The sequence below is a fragment of the Sorex fumeus genome, unplaced genomic scaffold (assembly GCF_029834395.1).
Source record: "Sorex fumeus unplaced genomic scaffold, SorFum_2.1 ptg000055l, whole genome shotgun sequence".
NCBI lineage: Eukaryota > Metazoa > Chordata > Mammalia > Eulipotyphla > Soricidae > Sorex > Sorex fumeus.
Window position 1 is genome coordinate 10,739,654 of NW_026606112.1, and position 14,397 is coordinate 10,754,050.

Consider the following 14,397-nt stretch of genomic DNA (forward strand, 5'->3'; position numbering starts at 1 on the left):
ATAAAATGCAGCTCCCAGAAGCGTGCGGCCTCATTTGCAGCTGCGTGACATCTTAATATCTCGTTCTTATTTTGAACAACCTGGCAGGTTACTGAATGTAACCTACCCACACAGCAGAGTCTGGCAAACTGCCCGTGGCGTACCCAATGTGGCAAATACTAGTAACAATGATGGGTCCCATTCTCAAAACCCCGAAAGAGCCTTGAATATGGCACTTTTTGAAATCTCAGGGCTAGGACGAAGGAGACATTACTGGTGCCTGCTCGAGGGAATCGATGAACAGCAGGATGACCGTGATTGTGATTTAATAGCATTTAGTCCTATAATATTAGAGCTCAGCCAAATGCTGGAAGTCTTAAGTTCAAGGTTATAGGCATAATCTCTGTTCTCAGTGTTTAAAATTCATTAATTTGTAATCGGGCTGGAGCGATAGCACAGCGGGTAGGGCATTCGCCTTACAAGCGGCCAACATGGCCGACCCGAGTTCGATTCCTCCGCCCCTCTCGGAGAGCCCGGCAAGCTACCGAGAGTATTCGATATGCCAAACACAGTAACAACAAAGTCTCCAATGGAGACGTTACTGGGCCCGCTCGAGCAAATCGACGATCAACAGGAGGGCCTTTACCTTTTTACCTTTAATTTATAATCAATTATGATATTCTAAATTATATAATATATTATATTAAATATATATTAGAATATTGTATTATATTCTAATATTATAATATAATCTATTATCACATTCACTCTACAGTTTACACTGTTATATTTCATATGAAATTAGTTTCCAAAAATTAACAATAATTTTGGCCCACGAAACTGTCATTGTAGAATAACAATCAATTTTCTACATTGTAGCTCACATTATGAATAAATGAATTATTATTTAAATAATTTATCATTTATGGTTAGTATTAAATGAGCTATCAATACTGAATAATTCTTATTTGTGAACAACAATTTAATAATGATACATAAAATTTATTGCTACAAAAAAGCAAATTAGATTATCATTCCCAGTAGAATTGCCAATATACTTGCCTTCTTTGTTAAAATTTAAAAACCATAATGAACAAATTACCATTTTGCACACCATATAAAAATCATCAACTGTAAGCCATATCTTATTGTACCTTATGCATGAAAGATAAAAATATTGACAGGTAAGCAATATAATTATTTTGCATTTCATTACTAAATTTACTTCTGAATTACCAGGATATTTAAATTTCTTTGTTCTGATTTAATAAATGAAATTAAGAGCAAAGTAAATAATAAAGTAAAATTTGAGTCACAACACTAATAACTAGCCTTTAACGTTTTATCTAGCATATTTCTTATCTAACGTGAATATTATTTAAACATTCTCATGCAACAAACATTCACATGTCTTTTTAAATAATCCTTTTGTATTTTATTAAAATAGTGAGAGACTGCAACTATCCAACTGTACTACAAAAAAGGACAAAAATATTTGCAAAACAAAAGACAGAAATAATGGAGAATTCAATAAATGAGCTTTTATTTAGAGCGATAGCACAGAGGTAGGGCATTTGCCTTGTGTGCAGCTGGCCGGGCCGAGCCAGGTTCAATTCCTCCGCCCCTCTCAGAGAGCTCGGCAAGCTAGCGAGAGTATCTCGCCCGCACAGCAAAGCCTGCCAAGCTACCTGTGACACATTAGATATGCCAAACACAGTAACAACAAGTCTCACGATGGAGACGTTACTGGGCCCGCTCCAGGAAATCGATGAACAACGAGAGGACAGTGCTAAAAGACAGTGCTACAGTGCTACCACGTACCTCAATTTCAAAGATCTCCAAATACAAAAGGTGTATGTATGTACCTATGTATGTGTATTTGAATATGGATGGGATAATATATACATATAAAAATATATATATTGCAGTTAGTTTAAAGAAATATACATTCAATCAAATAAAATCCAGTATGCATAGTTACAATTGATGTTGAAAATAGAAACGTTTTAGTTCAGTGTGTAGTTGCAAATGATTGTTTCAAAGAAGAATATCAATTATTTAATTTCAAATTCATGTAGTGATTTCTAAAATAATATTTGAAAGGGAATATCTTTCAAAAATTTCCATAAGGTACAATGGAAAGTATATGTTTTAGATTATCCAGTGGAAAGCTTGGGTGTTATGTTACCAGTTCATTGTGTGCCATAATAAAACTGATTTTAATATAAGCTCATTGCAAAAAAAAAAAAAATAGAAGTCCCATTTGTAGCATTGACTTTCTATTTCCTATCTACTTGGCCAAATGAAACTTGGGTGTCTGTAAAAGCAGGATAATAACTAATCCTCTTTGGTGTTTAGCTCACTTAATCCTTTCTGGTACTTATCCTATTAACATTTTTTTTCTCTTGTATTTAAATGCCAGTGCAGAGCACTCAAATTACTTGCATTTATTTCTGTGCTTCTGAATTTCTGAGTTAAAGAAAGAACCTTCTGAAATGTATGATTAAATGTATGAATTTATCTGAGTCTATATTCATTTTCAAGTACTTATTCCAGTGTAATGACTTTTAGTTAGGATATTTTAAAGCTACCAGTTTATGTTTACCATTATTTTGTAACTGTAGAATTTATCAGCATTGTAACATAACTTTTGCATGCCTTTAGATTTTAGTTAAAATCCTATGCAATGTACATGAATTCTTAATGTATATTGCTGAACATTATTTGTACTGAAGGATGTAGAGCAGTGTACCTTATCTTTTGAAGAACTCTATTAGTCAAGCATAGCTATATTGCGTTAACTAGTATGCACAAAATTGTGGTAGTTCTGAAAAACAAAAGCCTTTTTCACATCCATAACTCATTTCTACTGTAGTTTGGCAGCAAAATCTGTTCCAGATTGACATTTTCATCCAGATTAGCAAAATGAGATGTAAAAAAAAAATGATGTCTGCTTTTTAAAATTTTAGTCTATATAATCACATTTTATTTTCTTCCCCTTTCCTTAGGCAGACAAGTCATTGCTTGGCAAAAAACTCAAGAGGATAAAGATGTAGAGTTGCACTCTGAAGAGAGGAAAGAGGAAATATTTGTAACTATTCCTAGTAGCTGCTACATGTCTGTAATTCATATTATTAAAAAAAAAACTTAGAATAGGGGCTGGAGTGATAGCACAGTTGTTAAGGTGTTTTCTTTGCACGTGACCAACCCGTGTTCGATTCCCAGCATCCCATATGGTCCCCTGAACACTGCCAGGAGTGATTCCTGAGTGCAGAACCAGGAGGAACCTCGGAGTATTGCTGGGTGTGACCCAAAGAAGCAAAAAAAAAAAAGAAACTTAGAATAATTATAACTATCAAAACATTGAGAAGCTAATACATGCTCAACTTTCTTTTGCAAAAAGTGGATTATCTTAATACTATGTAAATTTTAGTTTGAACATAAGATAAATTTCAAGCACATATATCTATGTGTATATAAATGTGTGTATGTTTATATACATATATCTCACATTGTTTAGATATAAATGTACATATAACATATATTCAAAAACAAGAATATTATTTAAAACTTTACTTCTTTAAACACTGTGGCTTACAAAGTTGTTCACAATACAGTTGTTTTGGGCAGTTAGTGTTTCAATGCCTGTCAGACCAACATGTATGTGACCTTTCCTCCACTTTTGTCCCATTTCCCACATTCCCAAACACCTGCTCCATTAGCAAGCACAAAATAATGTAAAAATAATGTATTTTATATTGTTTTTTACAAAAAAAAGGTTAATGGAACTATCAAAATCTTCTTCAATAAAGAAAATTATGAAAATTATTATATCTCACCATAGGTTTATGAAAGCTATGTCTGAGGGTTTACTAAACTCTGCTAGTTGAGCATTCTGAGTTATTGTTTTCCTTTACTGAACTTAATTGGCTTCTATGCCATTTTTCCACCTAATTTGGTGTGTTCCTTCTGTGCTGTCAGTATTGTGGAATTAGGAGGTGTCTTGGGGCTGAGTATGAGGCTGTGTGATCCAGGAATTCTGTAGCACTTGGCAGATGAGTTCCAGTGGCCTGGTTTGTATCTATTCTAAGGTTGGTGGTACAGCTGTGGAGCTGGGCTCTGGTTTACATGATATGTCGGATATGAGTGTGCTCCTTGGAGTTCCATAAGTGAGGCGGTGTGGGGGGATGCTGCCTGTTACCACACTGAGAAGATCCCAAAGTTTTAAGGCAAAAAAGTTTACCATTTTTTTCTTCAATTTTGCATCTCTGCAGAGAATAGTTGTGGAGCAGTGAAGTTGGGCCCTTTGCACTTTGTGAGGTGTGAATGTGACAGCTGAAGCTTAAGAAGGCCACTCAGTTTAGTCCCTGCACTCAAGGTTACCTCAGGGTTTTCAGCAGGAACATTGTTGTGCCCATGAGCATCTCTGACTTGGCTTGCATCTTTTCTGAGATTAGCAGTGAAGCTCCAACAAGCACCTTTTTAAAAATTCATTGTGAATTGTGTTCAGATAGTTGCAACCACTTTTACAGCAGCAGTTCTAGGGTACTTGCCACACCTAGGCTGCCTCAGTGGCGTCTGTGGGATGCATCACAGCCCCAGGCCCCCGGCCAGAACATGAGGAATAGCACCTGTCACAGGGCTATTGCTTACCGCGCCTGAGCCAACAATTCCCAGTGTCCAAGTCCATTGTAGGAATTCTGAGGCAGGGTCATGACAGAATCCTCAGCAAGGACCTGGTCAGTGATCACATCCAATTGGTTGGGCCATTGTTCCAGGCACCAGGTGGAAACAAGGGGTGAAATCTCCTCCGAAGCTCAACTTCAGAGACCACTGAGGCAGGAGACATACATTTGTGCCAATCATTAACAGGACTAAGGGCACACATTATCATTTTATTGTAATGAAATGTAAAAATTAAATAAAACACAGTAAATTTCTGAAGTTACTAGTGATATCCTACATATATAACTATTTATATTTGTAAATTATTAATAACTCAACAAATTTAGTATATACATATAGATACTCTTCTCTGTAGTTACTGAGGAGAAAATTAACAGCAGAAAATAAAAATTTCTAAATTTCATAAATAATAAATCATCACATTTACAGAGTTCCCTTCATTTATTAATTTTCTAGTACAATATGCTGTCTCTTACAAAAGTACCATTAGATAAGTGAGGATAGCTTGGTTCTGATCGTATAGAATGTGGGGTTTTAGTTTGATTATCACAGACAAATGAGGCTAGAAGAGCACCTGTGGTTAAAATACACACACACACATACACACACACACACACATATATATATATATATGTATATATACATATTTACACAAGCACGTGACAGGGATGAATTGAGATATTATTGGTGCCTGATTGAGCAAATTGATGAGCAATGGGATGATAAGTGACACAAGTGATATACAAATACATGTGTGTGTACACTGATATATCCTATATAAAAGTTATAAATGAACTAAAACATTGACTAAAGAAAGTAAAGTGGTATGATTTAGATTTTAAAGAGGCATAATGTACACAGTGATTTGGCAGTTTGATAATTATTTCCTTAAAAGTTCATCATTTCAGGACACACTTAGGTAACTAAAATAGCAGCTTCAAAAATTTGTTTTGATTAATTTTACTAAATCATATATCTTGGAGTCAATTGCTTGTGTGTAGTATACATGGGAAGAGATGACTAATCTTTTACTCCAGTAGACTCCAACTTTCACAGTAATGTTTTCTTTTCCCTAATTTTGCTTTATATGGTAGGCTCTTCCTTTTAGTATAAGATTATCCCATCATTGTCAGTGTATTGGCCTGTAATAAGCACCTGAACTCACAAGTCCCACCTCACAACCATTGTCCTGCAGTTGATTTGTCCTAGAGTAAGAACCTGAGTCAATGTGAACAATTACTATTTTCCTAGGGAATTTTAGAACTCCAAAAAAAGTCATAGCATTCTCTTTATTGCTACTGAAATTGTGAGATGTAATATTCAGGAGCTGTCAGCAACTATATTTTATGACATGTGGAAGGGCTATAAACCAATCTCCATAGGGAATAAAGATGAAAGACAGAAAGATTTGCATTCTACCTTCTATCCTTGGCTTCCAGAGTTTCAGTTATTAAAAGCTCTTTTGGATTGCATGGGAGTTTTCCTCCCCTTTCCTTTTGGGTTATCAAGGGCAACTTAACTTTTTCCACAATACGAATTCATTATTTACTAGTGGAGATACAAGCAAATAAGAATTTTTTGTGTGTAAAATTATTCCTTAAACACGAACCTAAATTTAAGGCTGATGTTTGAAGTTCTCTTAAACATCAGCCATTCTCATATGAGCAATTCGAGGCAGCAATGTTGAAACAAAAGGAAAGACTACATCAAAGGAGAATAACTCTGAAATACTTTTACCTACTTTTAAACATGCTGAGTTTAATAGATCTCATCCGTTCAGAGATAAACTTGCCCAAATCTAATTTGAGACACTGAGAGGAAGGGGATGATGAGAAAAGTGGACAGATTATAATCAATGGTACTAGGAGACAAAAGTATAGGAATGTTCTACCTGTGCTTGAAAGTTATCTTCAAGTCTAGGAACTAGCAGTCAGAACTCCAAGGCATGAATTTCGTAATAAATATTGATAATCATTTCTCCTGGAAAGCAAAAATGTTATGTGCAACTAGAAATAATTTAAGAATTTGTGAGCTGTAACAATGCAACCATATTATGTTTACCTGGATTTTTTCAAACCAGACAAACAAAACAAAACAACACAGTCTTTCATTGAGTATATGCAGGAGCATTAGTTTTAGAACCTCCTTCCATACCAAATTCTGTAGATCCTATACTGAAAATGATGTATCATTTGCATATGAGCTATGCTTTAAATCCTACACAGATTACTCATAATGCCTAAAACAACATAAGAAGTTGATGTATTCTCAAAATTTATTTTGCCCTCTGATTTCTGAGCCTATTTTATTTGGACCAAATCTCTTTCCTTAACATTACTTTATCAGTTGAATTATTGGTTCTCCTATATAAAACTTATGGATATACATTCACCTGCTGAAATTTATGGTAACAACTGCTATCTTACATACAATCCCCTTAGAATAATTCTACCTAATGAACCAACCTAACATGCAGTCTTCTATCTAAATTTATAAGAAAGCATCATTTCACTTCAAACTGGAACACACACAAACACACACACACACACACATATGCAATAATGCCCATGAAAGTTATGCTCTATATTCCAATGGCTAATTATCAATCAGATAAAACAATTATTCAGTGTAACAAAAGCCAATATAAATAAATAAATGCATGCTTATATATATACACATAAATATCAATAAATAATGTTTTATTAGTATTAATAAATAGTATTCAATTTGATGTTCCCTTGGATATTCCTTTTTTTCTTGGTTTTTGGGTCAGATGTGGCTCTACTCAGGCCTTATTCCAAGCTCTACACTATGGAAGAGCTCAGAAGAGAGAACCATATGTGGGGATCAAACTCTGTTCAGTCATGTGCAAGACCACTATTTATAGAGACAACTTCTTGTCATCTTGACCTTTTGATCCAATTACATGACAATAAGCATTCTAGAAAGTAATATTATATAGTATCAAAAAATGTAATAAACCCTTAAAACTCAAATAAACCTGGGACAAAGACACGGGCACATAATTAACAGTTATAGGGTATATGCTTATATTCCAAATAAAGGGTAATGAAAATAATACAAATAAAGTGCCATCACATTGTAATAAAATAACCAAATGGAACACTGGCAGTACCAAGTACAAGCAAGGCTCTGAGCAACACATATCTTTATTTATTTCCATATGGTTTTTGATATCACTTCACTGAATTCTATGCATATGACAAAATGAATAAGGAAAGTTTATTTTAAAATAAGATAACAAAGAAATTTAACCAAATAATAGAAAGATATTAGTAAAAACCTCATTTATTTTCAATCTTCATGTAAAAAATATTCAATCTTCTTAATTCTGTGCATATGATGAAATGGAGAGGGAAAGTTTATTTTAACATAAGAAAAAGAAGAAACTTAACCAAATAATTGAAAGATATTAGTAAAAACCTCATTTATTTTCAATCTTCATGCAAAAAAAATTTTCAATCTTCTTAATTCTGTGCATATGATGAAATGGAGAGGGAAAGTTTATTTTAAAATAAGAAAAAAAGAAACAACCAAATAATTGAAGGCCCTCCCGTTGATCGTCGATTTGCTCAAGCGGGCCCAGTAACGTCTCCATTGGAGACTTTGTTGTTACTGTGTCTGGCATATCGAATACTCTCGGTAGCTTGCCGGGCTCTCCGAGAGGGGCGGAGGAATCGAACTCGGGTCGGCCATGTTGGCCGCTTGTAAGGCAAACGCCCTACCCGCTGTGCTATCGCTCCAGCAAATAATTGAAAAGATGTAAAAAACATAATTTATTTTCAATCTTCATGTAAAAAGTAGTCAATTATGAACTGACATAAGCTTCCCAAAATTTACATTTATGCATTTACATTTCCAAAGTTGCAACATGCCAAGAACTTTTAGAAGTGTTTTGCTTTTATTTTGTTTGGGGGACACACCTGGTGTTGCTTAGGACTCCACAGACAAGGTTCAGTGCTCGGGAGATCATAGGGGATTCTTGAGATTGAACCAGGGTTGGTTGCATGTGAGGCAAGAGCTTTACCCACTATATGTTACTTCAGCCCTTTAGAAGCATTTTGGAAATTTATGATTGATACTGTAAATAACTCATCGAATGATAACATTTAATACTATGAAATAATAGTATGCTTATAAAATTTTTGCAAGAATCCATAGTTTTTTTTTTCTTTTTGGGTCACACCCAGCGATGCACAGGGGGTTACTCCTGGCTCTGCACTCAGGAATTACTCCTGGCGGTGCTCAGGGGACCATATGGGATGCTGGGAATCAAACCCAGGTCGACTTCGTGCAAGGCAAGCGCCCTCCCTGCTGTACTATCACTCCAGCCCCAGAATCTCATATGATTTGTTTTTATTTATCCCCACTAATTTTTGTGGTAGCTTAGAGGATAAAGGGTGCATAGGGCCTATAGGGTTTTAAAGTGAAGTTTTATCCAGGGAACACAGAGAGTAGCAAAGACACTCATGTAAGAGTAGGGCGAGGTGAGGCAGCGCCCTGTTTATTATTGACAGCATTTCTGAGTTAAGAACCGTTAGGTTCAGACAAGTAGCCCATCATGTTTAATGTAAAACAACTTCTAAATGAAATAGGATTCTATCTTGGGTCTGTCTTTTGACAATTTAAAATCTTAAATGTCTCTGTTTTTCAGATCAGCATGAAAATCATACTCCCACACATTAACTTTCTTAAAGAAACTTACTTGGTTAGTATGAATATGAATCCCAGACTTTCAATTAAGCTCTTGAAACATGTTTTTGACATTTCATTTCCGTATTTTGCATCATAAAAATATGAGTTTTCAATTATTCAAATATAAATAGAACATGATATTTTAAATCATTCTTCACTTAAGCTGAATGTATACATTTTCCAGTGCAAAATGCAAAACTCTGTTACGCAACCCTGGCCATTAAACAAGTATGCGTCATAGAATAATGAAAGAAAATACATAATTATTTAAGTTAGGGTGGTGTAATTGGTGGTCACAATTATGTAAAGTGTAACAAATTGCTGTTTATTTGGCGTCTTTTTAAGTACCGATTCATACCTTTTTCTTTTGGCAGGGGAGGGTACATCCAGCTGTACTCAGGACTTAGCCCTGGCTCTATGTTCAGGGATCACTCCTGAAAGGGCCCAGGGTACAACTTTTGGTGGGGAGTGAGGGTAGAGAGGAAAAAAAAAAACAGATTAGCCATGTGTAAGTTAAGGTTTTACTATCATAACTTAAAATTATGTGAGTGATCTAAAATTACCCCTCAATTTCATTAGAGTGACTTGTAGGCTACATTTCTTTGTTTCCTATGCAAATGCAAAATCCATACATTTGAATATCCTTGGACATACAAAATATACATTAATTTCCAACCCTCACAATGTATTAGGAAATCCAACTAACAGAATCTTCAAATATATCTAATCATTATTGTTTCACATTTTTCCATCCCTATTTGGACTAGCCTATTGTTATCTCTTACTGGGACCACTTAGTTGGTCTTACTGTTTATCCATTTGCCCAACCATATGTGTTTCTCCACATCATAGTTAGATGACTTCTTTGAAACTAGGGGATTTAGTTTCTTAGCTCGTAGTTTCTAATTGATCCCCACATTAATATGCACTGTAGCTGTCATCCCGTTGTTCATCGATTTGTTCGAGCAGGCACCAGTAATGTCTCTATTGTGAGACTTGTTGTTAATGTTTTTGGCATATCGAATGTGCCATGGGTAGTTTTCCAGGCTTTGCCATGCAGGTGGGATACTCTCGGTAGCTTGCCGGGCTCTCCAAGAGTGGCAGAGGAATCAAAACATAGCAAGGCAAACACCCTACCCACTGTGCTATCGCTCCAGCCCCCACACATTAGTATAAATAAATTAAACTAAAGGTAACCTTTGGTTTCTGGGTTTTTTGTTCTCTTTGTTTGTTACCCTACTTGGTGGTGCTCTGGACTTACTCCTTTCTCTATGCTTAGAAATTGAGTGACCACATGGGATGCAGAAGATTAAACTCAGTTAATTGTTTGTAAGATAAATTCCCTACCCAAATATACTATGGCTCCAATCCCAAACCCTCAGGTTTTATAATTGGTGGAAAGTCTCAAGGTGACAAGGATACCATCTACTAACTGTGATTTTTTGCCTTATGATTTGTGAAAGAAACAGAAAGTGGCTGAAGTGGTTAAAACGGATAATCTTCAATTAATTCTTGAAGGTGGACAAAGAGATAAACTCGTTCTAATCTGTGTAGAGGAGAATGGGCATTTGAAAATAAAGAAGGAGAAAAGGGAAGAAGGGACTTGAACAATGTAGGGAGTGAAGTTTACCAAAAGTAGAAAAAAGGTTTGCATGTGAATTCTTCATCTGCTGATACTAGTCTAGACTAGGCTACTAGAACACGCAGACTGTACATATTTCGTGGATTATTTTTGCAACAATCTTGTAGCATGAAAACTACAGAGAACATGAAAACAACAGAGAAAACAAAGTTAACTTATAAAATAAAAGAATCAGTGTATGGTACTTAATTATGTAAAGAATCACATAGTCATCTTAATCAATGATAATTTATTTATTAAGAAATCATCTAAGCATTTGCAAGATTCAGCATACTTTCATAACTGAGTAACTTAGAATTAGAAACTTTATTTACTCTAAGTAACATAGTTTGAGACAAATTATCAAAAATGAAGATGTAAAATACTGAAAACCTATTAAAATAGCCAAAATCCAAAACATTGGTAGGGCCAAATGCTAACAGGAATGTAGAGAAACAAGAATTGTCATCCATCCGTGATGGGAAGACAAAATAAAATAGTCATTTTGGAAGACTGATCAGTGTATTCGTATAAATCAAAATGTATACTTATCACAAAATCTGTAACTCAGCTTAATGTTATTTGTTCAAAGGAACTAAAACCGTGTGCTCATACTATAATGTGAAAACATTCATTGCTGTTTAATTTATAATCTCAAAACTTGGACCAAACATCAACGTCTTTTATTAGATGAATAAGTATACTCTTTCATTCAGAAATGGGATAGTATTTAATGCTAACAGAAAATAAGCTATAAAACCGTAAAAATGTACGATATAAACTTAAATGCATGCTAATAAGTGAAATAAAAATACATGAAGAGATTCAATACTGTGTAATTCTAACCATGTGATACATTAGAAAAGGATAACTCTTAAGAGATCTTGAGGGTCTGGAGAGATAGTCAGGAGGTAGGTGCTTGTCTTGCAAGTGAAGCCAGGGTTCTATCCCCAGCATCACATATGTTTCCTTCAGCCTCACCAGATGTAATTCCCATGCACAAAACCAGGAGTAACATGTCATTACATGAATTGATCCCTTGAATCTCACATCCTTCAAGAATCAGAATAAAACATATGTATTAAATGAACATTTAAAATGTTGACTATGTTTCTGTTTGTTTGGGGGTCACATTTCATGATGCTCTGAGTTTACTCCTGCTTTTGCAGTCAGAGATCACTCCTGGTTGCCTGGGGGACCATATAGTATGCAAGGGATGGAATGCACAGAGACTGAATGCAACTCAAGCAACCTACCTGCTGTAGACTGCTTCAGAAGTCTTATGATGTCCATATTTTAATATATATATTTATTTTTTCACCTCAGTTATTTATTTATGTATTTATTATTTATTTAAGGGGCTTCAAAAAATTTATTTACTTTGGGATCCATACCCTATAGTAAGTACTCAGGACTTGCTCCTAACCCTGGTTCATACAACATTAGTTGCCAGGCAATTAAGGTGGAATTGCTAGCTGCAAGGCACCTAAGCAGTGGGCTATCTGTTGGCCCACAACAAACTCAGTCTTCTCTTTTCCTCTTTTTCACATAAACGCAAACCAATCTTAAAATAAATAGGGATATTTTTATAAATATTGCAATAATTAACATGTTACCTGGATAATAAAAGTAATGTTTTTAGCATTCAGGTATTTGATAAGGCATGGCAAATTAAAAACAAAAGTTTAAAAAACCCATTTAAATGCTATCGGAGATTGGCAAAAAATATAAATAAATTCCTCATAACTTCCCGGCTGATTTCCCTGCACAGTATTGTTTTTGATGTAAATTTATTATAACACATTCCCAATTAAGACTTGTAGTATGGCTAAAAATTATGTCTCTGCTATGAAGTTGTGAACTCATCTAGTACAGTGTCAATGCTATATAATCCATTTTTCTACCTCCCAGAATTTAGAAAAACTCTTTAGCAAATGACATGGGATCAATGAATATCTGATTAAAGATGAAATATGAAATTAAAAATTAATAGTCTTTCTAATTCAACTCACCCACCAACTGTCCCCGGTTCTGTGTTATACCTTCAATAGCCAAGACCCAGAGACTATAAAACCCAGCTCCTGGAAGAGAATAGCACAGAGTCTCCTGCCCCTGCACCTGGCTGCCCTCACCAGGGCCCTTGGAGGGGAGCGAGTTGAGCAGAGTCCCAGCAGTCGAAGACCTGCAGAATGAGCCACAGCCATGCTTAGGACCACTCTCCACACATTTAGATGAGCCTCACGCATGAAGGAACTGGCAGAGGAACCAAGGCATGCGGGACCCGGGGCTGAGATCTACAAGACTGATTGGATCAGCACTGGGCCTCCTCCACCCAGATTCCCCATCTCCCAGTAGGTAGGCATTCCACCCACCAACTGCCACTGGAGCTGTGTTATCCCATCAATGGCCAAGACCCAGAGACTATAAAACCCAGTTTCTGGAAGCGCGTGGCCGCATTTGTGGCTGCATGATCTCTTATTACCTAGTTCTTACTCTTGGAGAACCCGGCAGACTATCGAGAGTATCTTCGCCTCACGGCAGAGTCTGGCAAACCCCCTGTGGTGTATTCGATAGGCCAACACTCAGTAACAGTGATGGGACTCATTCCCCTGACCTTGAAAGAGCCTTGAATGTGGCACTTTCTAAAATGTCAGGGCTAGAAGGAAGGAGATGTTACTGATGCCTGCTCAAGGAAATCTACGAACAATAGGATAACAGTGATACAGTGATACATTGATTCTAATTAAACTCTAACAAGATATTAAGCAAATAACCATTTAAATGAACAACAAATTCTGCAATAGGTAAAGGAATATATTTATCTATCCAATTGTGAGAATTAAACAAGCAGTGTTCAGAAAAAAAAGAGATTTGTAAATACTGAAATTCTATTTAAAAAGCTCAGAAGCTATTGCTAATTTTATAGTAATTTGGTAATTGTCTTATTTTATTAATGTCCTAAAACAAACAAACACTGTCCTCCCATGGTTCATTGATTTGCTCAAGCGGGCCCAGTAACATCTCCATTTTGAGACTTCTTGTTACTGTGTTTGGCATATCGAATACATCAATGGTAGCTTGCCAGGCGTTTCCCTAGTAGTATAAAAATTTTAAGAGTGATAGCGCAGCTTTAGGGTGTTTGCCTTGTGTGCACCCGGCCTGGTCAAGCCAGGTTCAATTTGTCCTCCCATCTCAGAAAGCCCGGCAAGCTACCGAACGTATCTTTCCCGCACGGCAAAGCCTGGAAAGCTACCCATGATGTATTTGATATGCCAAACACAGTAACAACAAAGTCTCACCATGAAGACGTTACTGGGTCTGCTGGAGCAAATCGATAAACAACGGGAGGAGAGTGACAGTGACAGTGACAGCTCTATGTTGTGTCCTCAAAAAAT